General features: G+C 33.6%; 1 long non-coding RNA gene across 1 annotated transcript; it reads left to right on the forward strand.

Moving 5' to 3' along the window:
* The first annotated feature begins 13560 nt into the window (after positions 1-13560).
* On the forward strand, positions 13561-15632 carry LOC107779255 (uncharacterized). Its single transcript, XR_012711715.1, has 2 exons — positions 13561-15073; positions 15318-15632. It is a non-coding gene; the product is annotated as an uncharacterized LOC107779255 (long non-coding RNA).

A 15632-nucleotide genomic window follows, 5' to 3' on the forward strand; every position in this document is an offset into this window, starting at 1 on the left:
TTCCAGGGGAAGCGCTCTCTATCAAAGATTTTTTCATACTCAGAACTCGAACTCGAGACCTCTAGTTAAGGGAAGAACAATCTCATTCACTGCACCACATCCTTCGGTGGTCCCTTCCCTACACTCTCATTTTGGCTATTGTACTAAATTAGCTACTTATTCACTATGTTCTTTAAATATTCTCAAAGGTTTTTTGAATTTTGTCACCGACTAATTAGCTACACTAAGTATGTAATTTCTTTCTCAAAGTAGCATACATAACCTTACAGTAGCTCCTATAGTATTAGGGTTTTTTTAAGGCGAGAAACTAAAAAAATATTATAAGCTCGTTCTTTTCTTTTTACTTTCAAATACTTTTATCGTAATCATTAATATTTCATAATTAAATTTACAAGCAACGAACTGTGCTATGAAGGCATGCTTTAATTTATAATATAGAGGTTAAGATGGAATATAATAACAATAATATTTATTATTATTTTTAACCGTGGTGTAATTAAATTTTAGAGACTATCATAAGGGGCGGATGAATTAGTAACTTGAGCTTAGAATGTGATTTTAAAAGCTTACCAACTCACGAGGGGCGGATGAATGACGGGCACGTGAACTCATGATTTCTCGGCAAAATTAAATATTTTATGTACGTATTTTTTAAAATTGGTATAATATTAACAGGTGGCACACATGCTCTAAGAAGGTCGAACGGGGCTCTTAGTTGAAAGTTGCGTTATTATCTAGAGGAATAACAATCAATTCCACTTAATATATTTTTTCTTCCTTTTTTTTAGTTGTGCACCATGTACTAAAAATCCTAGATAACAAATCCCCACCTGACTCATAAATTTCCTAGGAAGAGTCCGGTCCCAGACTCCCAGTACTCTTTTTAGTACAAAAGGAAATTAGATAATTAGAGACTTTTTAAAAGGGAGTGTATATCTCAAATTTTATTTATTTCCAAATCACTTACAGATGATTTAACATATATATAATTAATTAAAGACAGAGATGGAACGATGATAATATGCACGCAGGAAAATGAGGGTATTGTAAAACTTAAATCCAATCACTATCCTACCAGCCTATCAATATGGCCAGTTAAACTTTGGAAGTTGCCATTTCTAATATATGAAAATAAGGACATAACTTTATGATTCGTAATAGAACACATCAATAAAATGGTGTCAGTGATTATAGTTAAGGAATTTGAAGAAAAATTGTAATTTAGCAACAAAAAAAAATTAAAAAGTTTTGAGACAAACTCGTCTTTGGCCACTTCTCTTTTTCTTTTGGACCTCTCTAACGAGGTAGGTTTGTCTTAAATTATATATTGCAACAGTACTCTTTTAGGTATGACTTATTCTACCAAGTATTTTGTATTTGTTAAAGTAGATGCCGTTTGGCAATTTATTAACCCCTTTTAAATACTACAAATGTGTCACTTGTAACCATGACTATTTGATTCTTGCTGCGTCAATTAGATGTATTATAAATGAAATTCTTTATCTGGAATAACTTCATAGAACCTACCAGGTAAATTTCATCATTAAATGTCAACGAAAGTCTCTTTTGGAAAAGGGAAAAGGAACAAAATATGTAGTCCATACAATATATGCTTAAAAAAAATTCAATACGTCAACTCTAAAAGAAGAAAAAGAGAGAGAGAGACACACTAAGAATTATTTTATTTCGAAAAAATATGACTTAGAAAACTATTACTCCGCGTACTTGCGCCTCAATTTTTTCACTATTTACTAGAAGTGTTTCGAGTTTCAACACTATATATACAACAATAATGATAATGACATACTCAATTTATTCTCATAGGTGGAGTTTGAAGGTAGTATGTATGCATATCTTACTCCTACTTTATGCCCAGCTCAAAAAGCGTTTAAAAACTTACAAGTTCGTTCATTTTTTGTTAAATTTTTTATTTCAGTCATGCATGTAAAATTGTAGTCTTTCCTCTGGAAAAAAAAAATAGAATAAAATAGACAAAATCCATTGATCGGAAACTTTATCTTGATGGCCGGTAACTCGTTTTTGGGAATATAATCTTTACAAAGAACACAATGAGAGGTCATCGCGTTGGATTCGCAATAGCTAAGTTTAGATTGCGGCAATTTTTGGGAGGATATGGAAAAAGGTATCTATAGTTTAAAGATTAAATGGATTTCAGTGTTTCATATTTTTGAAGTTTGATTCAGAAACTAGAAATCCTTTTAGTAGTCTTTTGCGCTGTCACTAAGATGTACTTAGAGGGTGTTTGGCTAAGCTTATATAAGCTGGTCAAACTGGCTTATAAGCACTTTTTGGCTTATCTACGCGTTTGGTAAAATTAAAAGAGCTTATAATTTAAGTGCCTATAAGCCAAAAATAAGTCAAAAGCCATAAGTTGGTCTCCCCCAACTTATCAAATTTCAGCTTATAAGCACTTTAGGTTTGACCAAAATATTTACTATTCTATCCCTAAAATACTTCTTTTTAAAACAAAACTCTTCATATACCCAGTTCTTCAGCTGCTTATTATTAATTTCAGCACTTTTATCCAACACGTAACTGCTTATTTTTTAAATTAACTTCAGCACTTAAAAGTGTTTTTCAGCACCTAATGCTTATCAGCTACTTTAAATCAGCTAATCCAAACAGGCTCTTAAGAGATAAGATATGAGCTGATGTGGTAAAAAACCTAATGAACTCTCCTAACTGATCGATGAACATGGCAAATGACCTGATGAAGAGGTGATTTCACAGACAGACCTCTGACAAAATTGATCATAACCTAGGGGAATGTTTGAGCTAGAGCTCATCCGCCATGGTTGTGTGCCATGAAGCTCAAAGAAAGAAAAGAGAAGGTTCCAGATCTTTTGGAATGAGAGCAAACATTCTCATTGAACTGAATTAGGAAAATGATAGTGCACCTATACATATATACAAACTACTCACTGACACTAACTAACGGATGTAACTAACTAACTGCAAAACTAGCCACTTACAAAACTAGCACTAACATCCTAACTAACCAACTGTAAACAATGTGGCTACTAGTTAAATAACCACATTCAAATTCTAATTTAACCCCCCCCCCCCCAAGTTGGAAGGGAGGTACTCATTTTCAACTTGTGAAGCAGTGATGAATGTTTGATTCCTGTCAAGGATTTGTTGAGTATATCTACGAGCTCGTTGTCTGTATGAACATAGTGTAGAGAGATCAATCCTTCAATTACCTTGTCCCTTACAAAATGGCAGTCGACCTTTATGTGTTTTGTTCATTCATGAAACACTGGATTTCTGGCGATGTGCAGGACTGCTTGATTGTCACAATATACTGGAATGGGAAGACTCAAGGGTACAGTTAGTTCCCCCAAAAGCTTAGACAACCAAACAAGCTCTGCAACTACCTTTCTTGCAGACCTATACTCTGCCTCTGCAGAGCTCAGTGACACAGTGGACTGTTTCTTCGATTTCCAACTAATTGGACTGTCTCCAAGCAATACAATATAATCGCTAACTGATTTTCTAGTCTTAGGGCAAGCTGCCCAATCTGAATCACAGAAAGCTCTTAATCTATAATCTCCACTGTTCGACAGAAAAATCCCTATACCAGGATCACCTTTCAAATATCTGAGTACATGCATGGCAGCTTTGAGGTGAGAATCTCGAGGGTTTTGCCTGTACTGGCTCAGATGTTGGACACTGTAGGCAATATCAAGTCGTGTGTTGGTGAGAAAGTTCAATTTTCCCACCAGCTTTCTGTATTGAGTGGGGTCTGTGAGTAGGGTACCTTCAGTGGCTTCAACTTTGTTGAGGGATCAAGTGGAGAGGCCATGGTAGTGCAGCGTGAGCATTCAAACTCCTTTATCAGATCATTTGTGAACTTTCTTTGTGTGATTATTGCTCCATCATGCTTGTACAGTATCTCCAAACCTAGGAAATAATGCAGTCTTCCCAAATCCTTTATTTTGAAAGTCTCATGTAGGAAAGACTCCAATGCCTTGATTTTCCCTAAATCTGTTCATGTTAAGAGGACATCATCCACATATACTGCTACAAAATAACTGATTTACCCCTCTTCTTGTAGAAAAGTGAATAGTCTAGCATAGAATGCACATAACCTTTAGAGCATAGGGCCTTTGTCAACTTAGCATACCACTGTCTACTTGCGTGCTTCAAACCATACAAAAATTTGTTTAGTTTACACATCAAGTTCTGGTTTTCTAGTAACAGCCCTGGTGGTACTTGCATGTATACTTCTTCATTTAGGTCTCCATGTAGAAAAGCATTGTTCACATCAAGTTGAAAGACATCCCAATTCTTCTTTACTGTAGTGCCAACTAATGCTCTCATATAGTCATCTTCACTACTGGAGAGAAAGTCTCGATGTAGTTAATTCCTGCATGTTGAGTGTAACCCTTGACAACTAGTCTAGCTTTAAATCTTTCAACACTTCCATCTGCCTTATGTTTGATTTTATATACCCATTTATAGCCTATTGCTTTCTTTCCTGCAAGTAGTGGGATAAGGTCCCAGGTATGATTAGAATAGAGGGCATCAAATTCTTGGCTCATGGCCTGTTGCCAAGCAGGTATAGCTGCTGCCTCTTCATATGACTCCGCTTCACAGTCAATAGAAAGTTTTTCAATCAAATGCTGACTGCTACCACTTAGAGCATTTAGGGATATAGGTTGCAACCAGGGTACATGTGTATGAAAGGAAAAGGACTGTGAGGGTGAGTTGTGATCAAATTATGTAGTTTGTTCTTCAGTGGTATTGTGAGTGGTATTGAGAGTGGGCACATTGCAAATGTAATCTTTCAAATAACTTGGAGGCTTCAGTGTTCTTTAGGGTCTATTTTAAGTTAGGATTGTGGTCTGTTCAGATTGTATTGATCTTGGTGAATTATCTGAAAGGGATTGTTGTTGATCCAGTGGGTGAAAACTAGGTTCAGATGATGTGTTTGAGGTTCCATTTGAAGTGGGAGAGCTTTGGTATCCTGGTGAACCAGATTCATGAGTGACAGAATTAGTATCATTGCCAAATGAAAATTTAGGTGACATTAGTTGTTGATGTGGACTCTCATTGTTGCTGGTGACAGTAGGATTAGCAATATCAAGATGACTCATACTGGGTCCTATGTGAGGAGAAGGAAAACATAAATGTTCATATTTAGATGCTAGATCATTGTAATTTCTATGCAATGCAAATGGAAAGATTGTTTCATGAAAAGTCACATCTCTAGATACATGAATCTACCTTGTGGCTAGGCTAAGGACCTTGTATCCCTTTGATCCAAAAAGGTATTCTATGAAAATATGTGGAGTTGATCTTGGTTCAAATTTATCTTTGTGAGGTTTTAGTTTTGTAGGAAAGCATAGACATCCAAAACTCCTAAGGTGTGAATAGTTTGGTTTCTTCTTGTATAGAACCTCAAAAGGACATTTCCCTTTGAGGGATAAGGATGGCAGTCTATTGATCAGGTAGGTAGAAGTTAGGATGCACTCTTCCCAGTATCTTATAGGCAGTTTGGACTGATACAACAATGTTCTTACAGTTTTAAGGAGGTACATATGTTTTCTTTCCACTATACCATTCTATTGAGGGCTATAAGGACAAGTTTTCTGGTGTAAGATCCTTTTGGATTAGAAAAACATGGTTGTTTCAATGTTCACAAACTCCAGACCATTGTTAGTTCTGATAGTTTTTATTGAGGTATTGAAATGGTTTTGGACCATTGCACAAAAAACTTTTATGACATGTAGGGTATTGCTTTTACTAGTCAAGAGATGTGTCCAAGTACATCTACTGTAGTCATCAACTAAGGTGATGAAATATCTGTGATTGTCATGAGTTGGTGCATGATAGGGTCCCCACATATCCACATGGAGGAGTTCAAATGCTTTGGTGGTGGAAGTGGTTCTTTCTGGGAATGGAGATCTATTCTGCCTGGCCATAGGACAAATGGAACACATAAAAGGTTGTTTGTTTGCAAAGGCTATAGGTATAGAATTGATACCCTTCATCTTGATAAAAGGTACATGGCCTAGCATGTTGTGCCGCAAGAGATCCACATGATTCTCACCAGGTATACATGTATCCATTTTGTCAGAAGAAGTTCTATTGGAATTCAAAGGAACTCGTACACTTTTATTATCACAAATGAGGAGAAATAGATGCACTAGGTGCAGAATTACAGAGATGGTGCTGACAGTGTACATTATTAATATTATGACTACATGAGGTAGATGCACTAGGTGCAGATCCGTGTGTGAGTGGCATGATAGAAGAACTATTCTTTCTTGAATTTGAATAGTGAAGGTAGAGGTTGTCTCTGAATTTACCAATCTCCAGAGGCCTCCTCAGTGAAAGGCCTTGTAGAAGGATACAAGAAAATTTAGTGAATATGATGATGCAATCAAGTTGAACTGTCAATGAGTGAACAAAGATCATATTGAACTTGAAACTAGGTACATATAAGACTCTTTTTAGGGTAAATTGAGGACTGAGTATGACATCTCCAACTATTGTCACTCTTACTTTATATCCATTTGGCAAAGAAACTAGGAAAGGATAAACAAGAGTTTTGATGTTACTCAAAAGGGATTTGTTATAAGTCATATGGTTAGTGGCTCATGAGTCAAGGATTCAGGAATCAACATTCTCTTTAAGACTTTCATAAGACTGTGTACTTGGATTAACAGAAGTGTTACAAGCGGTCATACCTGCAAAGTTAACAACACCACTAGTCATGTTGATATTTTTTGAGTTGTCTCCATTATTTTCACTCTTGAAGCTTTCCAAAATGCTCAGCAGTTGTCCATATTGTTCCTTGGTTAGCTACTACATGGTTCTACCTTGCTCCTGAGAATTTCCTCTTTCATCTGTTAAAACTGCTCCATTGTCAGCTGTGTCAAATACATTTGTTGCTATTTTTCTTCCCCTACTACCATTGTTGTATTTCATATTTTGTGGATAACCATGGATTTTGTAACACTTGTCCTTGGTGTGCCCTGGTCTCTTGCAGAACTCACAGAATGGCCTAGGTCTATTTCCCATATAATCTCTTCCATAGCTATTGTTCCCACCAAAGGAATTACTCATGTGTTGATTATAGTTCGTCCTAAAACTGTTATTTCTTGGGCCATTGGCATTCAGTGATGTAAACTCAATCACCAACTGTTGATTGTGTGGCCTAACTTCTTTTTGCTTCTCTTCTTGTATGAGGATAGAAAATGCATGTGCAATGCTTGGAAGAGGATTCATCATCAGTATACTCCCTCTCTCGACAGTATATATCTCATTTAGCACCATCAAAAACTGTATCAGTCTTCTGTCTTGCTCAGCTTTCTGTATACCAGCCTTAGCACCACATATGCATTAACAATTGCACTGTGCATGTGCATTTAATACGTTTAATTCTTCCCATATTTTCTTCATCTTAGTATAATAGCTTGTTATATCCAGAGTTCCTTGACTTAGATCATTGATTTCTTTCTGGAGTTGATAGAGTTTTGCACCATTTGTTTGATCATATCTATCTTCTAATTTCTGCCACAACTCTTTTGCATCACTTACATATTATAAACTGTCCGCTAAATCTTTTTAAAGAGAATTCAGAATCTACGAGGTCACCATATCATCACATCGTTCCCACTGATCAAAAGTTGCATGTCCAATTACAGGTTTCTGACACTTCCCTGTTATGAAGCCAACCTTATTCTTCACTGAGAGGGCTCTAACTACACCTCTCTTTCATGAACTATATCTTGTGTCATCAAACGGTACAGAAACTTACATAGAACCCGCACTTTCCGACGAATGCATGTATAGTGGACTTGAAGTATCTAAAGTATCTTTGTTTACAATATCTCCAGCCATTACTTAAACTACAGATCTCGATTGATTTAAATCGTGAATCGAAGACAGGAAACGAGAATTCAACAGAGAAACTTCGAGAACACTTAAAGTTGCTATGATTTGTTGCAATCAAACGAGATCACAACAAAAAGTGCAATTTTGAACAGGATTTCACAAGAGAAAAATAGTAATTGACAATTTCGAGAAAGACCTAAAACTTCGATTGTAAATTGAAGATAAAACAAGACAGGAGACCGCAAGTTACCTCAGTAGATGAAGCCTTGCTCTGATACCATGACAAAATTGAGCATAATCGAGGGGAATGTTTGAGCTAGAGCTCATCCGCCATGGCTGTGTGCCATGAAGCTCAGAGAAAGAAAAGAGAAGGTTCCATATCTTTTGGAATGAGAGCAAACATTCTCATTGAACTGAATTAAGAAAATGATAGTGCACCTATACATATATACAAACTACTCACTGACACTAACTAACAGAGGTAACTAACTACTTGCAAAACTAGCCACTTACAAAACTAGCACTAACAGCCTAACTAACTAATTGTAAACAATGTGGCTACTAGTTAAATAACTACATTCAAATTCTAATCTTAACAACCTCAGAGATCTAGAGTGCAGTTACCGGGTTTCCGGGAACCCAGTAGCTTTTGCGTAGACCCTATATTTCTATTAAAAATCCACTAAATATTTATAAATATCTAACTGTGAACCCAGTTATTATTGTATATTAATTTGAGAATATGGCAGGAACTCATATACTTTAAATCCTGGATCCGCCTCTGACAACCTCACGATTAATTATGTTATTAACAAGATGATTACGACAAAGTGCTTTCGTACGTCATGACTATTTATTTGCTCTTTTATTTCCCACTTAGTGTCCATTATTCGTATTGAAGTTCGATTAAATTCGAATTTGCGCTGAGAAGTCTCATATTGGGAGTAAAGCGGTCTCTAACAAAGACAACTCCATATCCATAGTTAGAACCCGAGACCTCTGGTTAATAATGAAGAAGTACTTACCACTCCACCATAACCTCGTCGGTGACTACTTTATTTGCTATTCACATCGTATATATTCTGTTTGGCTATTTCTCTGTGCGCACGCTTAAAATTAAAATTATTCATCACTGCTCTTTTTTTCGGTTTCCGGTTTGAAAACGGAAAACACATAATGAAGAAATATTACATTAATCAGAGATATCTTATATTTATTTATTTTTGAGCATTTATCACACATAAACTATTTTAAGGAATATGATACTAACGTGAATAAGTTATAGAATCAATCTGTAGAATTAAAAGGGACGTTGGCCTTGATATGGAATTAATTAATTCTTAAAAGTACGTGTTTGTGGATCCATATGCTTGAAGCGAATAATTTGTATTAAGCTTTTCATAAAACAATTTAGGCAGATATATATTCTTGTCAAAGGAACTTGTTTTATCCTAGTAATCTGGTTGTCGATAAAGGAAGTTAATTAGTTTAACTTTTATACCAAGATGACATTGTGAAAGAACTTTTACATTATTATATTAATTACCTAAAAGTCAACAACATGTAATTGACTATAATAAGTTGAATATTCTTTAGTTGAATTAGTAAATACGTAAAATAAGATAGATAACATACTACTACAATAGATTAACTCAAATTAATTTATACCGTCAGGAAATATAATTAAATTAAATTGAAAGAAATCGTGGGAGAACTTCCATTGTTAATAAAAGCCATCTTTTAAAGCAAAGTTTGTTTTGTAGCAAAAACCTTCTGCCATTTGACTAGTGATAATTAGATATTCCATGTGTCGAGAGCTTGTTCGATAAAGAGTTAAAACAATGAGCTATGCGATTATTTTTGAGTTTTAAAGCAATTGCGTTACTAACTGTAGGCTTGAGTCAGTCTTATCGAGAACCTACAACGTTAATTGAGCGGCGTCAGATAAGTTTAAACTCGAGACTTTTTCCATTAATGGATATTGTTAGTTCTGGTCAAAGAATAAATGGCGAAGATACAATATTACTGAAGGTGGTCACGCGAATACCCTTTGACAAAAAATCATGTTGTGTATGTAGGTTAAATGCTGCTTTCTTTTAAAATTTATGATCTAAAACAAACAATATAAATTTGTATGGCTAGAAATCATCCCATTAAGAGTAAAAATAAAAATTTTAAAAGTTAAATTGTTACTAAATATAAAAAGGTATCATTCTTTTTGTGATCGACTAAAAAGGAAAGAGTGTTACGTAAATTGGGACTGGGGAGTACTCTATATATAGTGAATTAGAACACTTTTCACATAATATTAGGGGTAGTCTAGTGGTCAAAGGTGTTCAAAATTAGGTAGGGGATGCAAGTTAATTCTTGTATCCTTCATTTTATGCAATGTCTTGCATTAATTTAAAAACAAAACAGCCCAAACTAAAAACTAGTATGTAGTTTTTGGTTCGACTCTTTTGTTGCCGTTAATGATCAATTTATAAACTCATAAATAAAATCCCTTTGTCTATGTGCACGAAAGTCAGAATACTAATTATTAAGATCCTTTCTTTGCACTCGGTTATTGCTAGGATATGACATTGAATTGAAGGCGTAAAACTAATGATTTTTTTTTTTGGGGGGGGATTACTACTTGAACATCAAAACTATTTTGAAGGAGGATATTTGTGCTCATTTTTTATTCTATTATTATGGATTATCTTAAATATTCATCATTTGTTATTCAAAATCTACCTCCTAAATCTCAAGTATATCGTTACAACCTACAGGATACATCACAAAATTTTTGGTTTGTGATTTGAAGGGGGGAAAAAACAAGAGTATACACTAGTTTGCAGGCAACAAACTAGTAGTTTTTTTGTTTCTCTTTGTTTACAGTTACAGATTTATTAATAAACTCTTAAATAAAGCCCTTTGTCTATGTGCACAAAAAGTAAGAATACGAATCTATCTATCTATATATCTATACTATATTAAAAGCACGAAGGCCCTTAGCGAAATGTCGTTCGTTTTTTTTACCCTTTAAAATTAGTATTCACACCGAACAAAATAGTCATTTAATTATTTTCCTAATATTTCGAAATAGTCATCTAATTACTGCTGTACTATATAGGAATGCTCATTTATTATATCCATAAATTATTCCCCTAATTAATTACTTCCCGCAATTTAGGGGAAAAAAATCATACAAATACACAAGGAAATACTTTCATTTAACTCATACACATTAGGAGAGCTTTTCGTTAAACTCCATTTACATTCTATCTCCTTTTAAGTTTAGGGGTCTTTTTTAGTTAATAAAATTTGGCCTAATTCACACAAACAAGGAAAGTTTCGTAGGAAAGTTCACACACTAGGAAAGTTATGACAAACTAATTTTTATAGTATATAACGGTTCTAGGTTCTCTTTCTTTGAGAATAGTTTTGTATTAGTGCTTGAATTTTGTGTGAATATATTTATATTAATAATTGAATTTTGTGTGAATATATTTATAAACTTTATATTAGTAATTGATTTTTCATTCAAGTATTTGATTAGAACTTTGAACATATACCAAAGCAATTTGCATTATACCTAGTCTTTCACTTGTATACAATATTTATTGGCATCTGTTACATGAATAATGTATTATATAACCTATCATGTGAAAGTTTTCTTTCAACAATGGTTTTAGTTTAAAGTATAAGGTAATTGAATTTATATGCTCTTTATTTTACAAAATTTTGTTAACTTTTATATAATTCTTTGTTTCTTACTTTGAATTTGGATTGGTTGATTTCATATCAGACATCTTACAAACTTCGGTTAATTTAATAGTCATTTAATTATTTTTTAATATTAAGAATAAACATCTAATTATTTTTTCTAATATTTTAGACTTTAGATTCAATTTATGTATTAAAATTCTTTCTTATTTGAATTGCATAATCTAATATTTTTGTTTAAAAAGAAATAACACATGAAAATCACATTAGATATTTTGCTCATTTTCAATTTCTTTTAGGTTTAGGAGTCCTTTATTTTTCTAAAAGAATTAATAAAGGTTATGTGTTAGGTCAACTGAAATTCATGAATAAATAGTACGTTATCTTGCATAGATCAAGAGAGCACGTCCATGAATGACAATTTTGACCCCATTTTTTAAAATATTGATATATGGTAAGTAGGATAAATAAGTAAATATTGGACGGAGTTTATAATTTACAGCTTTTGGCAAATTAACTTTTTAGCAATTTAATTTAATATTTTTAAAAATAAATTAATCAACAAAAAACTTTCATATTTATCTATTGCTTATATTTATTTATAATTATATTATTTTAAGAACAAGAAACCTATACATAATAAATTAATTAACTTTTTGCGCTTTGACAATATGCTTCATGTCAGACAAAATTGTAATTATAATTTATATAACTAATTAGATTTCTTCTTTAAAAGGTATTTTAATGCTAACTAATATCTAAGAACTTAAAGTCAACTAAAAATGGCTACTCCAAATCTTGGTAAATTAGCAAAATCTTGGCATTGCTTGAATTTTTTAAATTAACAACTTGCCAAGAAGTTTGTATCATGTGAGAACCTTAAGTTGGCAAGTATTATTCATGAACTAACATTTTATTCTTCAATAAAAGCAATTACAACATACATAATTACGTAATTACTCAATGATTGAATGTTAAGATTTTAAGGTGGTGTTTCTTTAAAAATGAAAGGAAAGAATTCAGAAACCACAATCACTTAATTAGGATGCATATATATGTGAGTATACTCACATAATGTGAAAAATTATTGATGGAGAATATAGAGATGAAAATTTTCATAATAAAAATCTAAGATTTAATATAGGAATTAGCACCCCCTCCCCTGCAAAAAAAATTGTTTTTGGTAAATGATCTCTTTATTTCTTTTAAACCTCTTCACTATTTGTATATGACTGATATTTTTTATTTTTATGTGACAATGTCTTCCCTTATAAATTAGGTATGTAGGATTAATATTTCTCAATTTTAGGAACATACACTTTTATTTAAAATAACTCAAATATAATTTTTAATATAATATTAATATGATTAATTATTAAAAATAACCCACTTAGATAGGATACACGCGCAATGCGCGTATCGCACGCGCAACGCGCGTATCGCACTTAGCGAAATGTCGTTCACCTTTTTTACCCTTTAAAAATAGAGTTCACACTGGATAAAATAGTAATTTAAAATTTTTCCTAATATGAAAGAATTATCATTTAATTATTTTCCTAATATATGGGACATTGAAATAACCTATAATTCTAATCATTAAATTTTACCATATTTAAATTATGTAGAGAATCCTGATACTTAGGATTCTAAAAGTAATTAAATTTTTATTTTATTTAGATTACGTATTATTTTTCAATCATTCAAAACTTAGAAATTAAGAATTCATATTTGTACTACCTTTTTCCGTCAGATAATGTAGTAATCCGAAATATTTTATACACCTATTAATTAGGAGATTGGAGAACTAATTTAATTTGTAGATATTGGGGTCAAATATTAAGTTGTGGAAGGAAATTTTGTTCCTATATGAGATATGATACTAAATAAGTGGTTAGTGGCTAATTTTTTAAACTACACTTATATAGTTGACTTTGGTTATTTATTAAATAAATCGGAGTGGGCTAAGCCCATTATCTTATGGCTGCCACATTTTTAGTGACCTAAAGAGTAGAAAATTTGGGTAATTAGTTCCTTGCTCTTGATGAAAAAAAAGAAAAAGAGAAGCAAGCTGATCTTCTGAGGATTCGTTGGCGGCGGCGATAAAAACTATCATCGTGTGAGCTTCAGGTATTTCGAGATTCGTCCAATATCATAGAGTAAATGACTAGATTTCGACATAGCATGTGCTTAGATATTCTGTAAATTGTGAAATCACAGCGGCAAAGTTAAAATATGGACACAACTAGAAACATATGTATTTTTGAGAGAAAGATGTGTAATGATGACCGTATGATGTTGTTGGAAAATAATAATAATGATGTAATGGTTATTAGCTTGTAAAGGATAGATGTGAGATATGGAAACTATAAAAAAAATGTACTGCTTGTGAAATTGAACATATTTAAAAAAGCTACAGTTGTGGACTTTTTTATCATTTAGTACATAGAGTATAACTTTCAATCATGATGTAATGATGAGGGTAATGAGAAAGTGAAAAAATCATATGGTAGTATAAGTTATGGTATAGTTTTCTGAAGCTACTACGGTTTCGGCACTTTCGAAATACTACTGTCAGCATATGTTTGTGTACAATTATTTATTAGTTGGATTGGGGGTTGGCTTTGATTTTGACTCTGTCGTAAGATTATGAAAAATTATTCATCTAGACTATTTAGGACATATTATTCAATATTTTGGATAGATTGAGGCCATTGGAGGCCGTTTGGTTGGTGTCTTAGACATTGCAAGGTTGGAGAACTTCTCGTTAGCGAGGTAAGTGAGACTTTAAGCTTTGATACTTACTTTTCTAAGACCCATTTTGGAAGTGTGTTTTCTCTGCCTGGTCCATGTGTTGGGACAAGCGTGCGCTTGGTAGAGTCGATGGTCTTAGACTAGCCGCAAACATATTATTTTATGAAAGAAATAAAAAATTATTTTATAAGTTGTTTGATAGTGTTATACGGCTGTGCGCCATGAGGTTGAGTTTTATAGTTTGATACGGCTGTGCGCCATAACATCGAGTTTGATACGCTGTGTGCCATGATGTTGAGTTTGATATGGTTGTGCGCCATGATATTTAGTTTGATACGGCTGTGCGCCATGATGTTGAGTTTAATACGGTTGTGCTCCATGATATTGAGTTTGATACAGTTGTGCGCTATGATGTTGAGTTTGATACAGCTGTGCGCCATGATGTTGAGTTTGATACGGCTGTGCGCCATGATGTTGAGATGACTGTGCGCCATGATGTTGAGTTTGATACGACTGTGCGCCATGATGTTGAGTTTAATACGGCTGTGCGCCATGATATTGAGTTTGATAGGGTTGTGCTCCATGATGTTGAGTTTGATACGGGTGTGCGCCATGATGTTGAGTTTGATACGGCTGTGCGCCATGATGTTGGGGCATTGTGTATGCCTTTGTACATCACCCGAGCATTGTGTATGCTCTATTACATATTTGAGGCATTGTGGTGTTGTCGTGGACTCCTGGTGTGTTGGTAAATTTCTTTCACTGCAATTATGATAAGTCCTTAGTGGGTATCCTTGTTGGTTAATTCTTAATAATTCTGTTGATACACATATATTAAGTTATTATATAATTATCATATTTACTATATCATTCGGGTTGTAGTGTGTTTGTATTTTCTAACACTTGTTCCAGAGGTATTTAAAGTGGCGAGTCGAGGATCTTACTGGGTTATATTTACGTATAACTCACTCCTTACCTGCATCTCTATGCAGATACCGTTGCGGGAGATAGGGCTAGTGGCCGACGAGTTTGTTCGAGTGGATCTTATTGCTGAGGTGAGCCACCACATTGTTCGTGGAGGCTTTCGTTTCAGACTTGCTTAGTTCGTGTTAGTTACTTCTTCTTTTTTTGTCGGTTTGCATACCCGTCAATAAAACACATATTACTCTGTTAGATGCTCCATGGTCTTAGTGTGGGATTTGAGCTAGAGTTTTATTATTTGAGTGATTGTTGGTTTTTCTATCAATTGACTAAAGTATTGAGTGATAATCATTATCTCTTTAATTATTAATAATACTTTAGGCCTG

Source organism: Nicotiana tabacum, chromosome 7, assembly GCF_000715075.1.
Source record: "Nicotiana tabacum cultivar K326 chromosome 7, ASM71507v2, whole genome shotgun sequence".
Classification (NCBI taxonomy): domain Eukaryota; kingdom Viridiplantae; phylum Streptophyta; class Magnoliopsida; order Solanales; family Solanaceae; genus Nicotiana; species Nicotiana tabacum.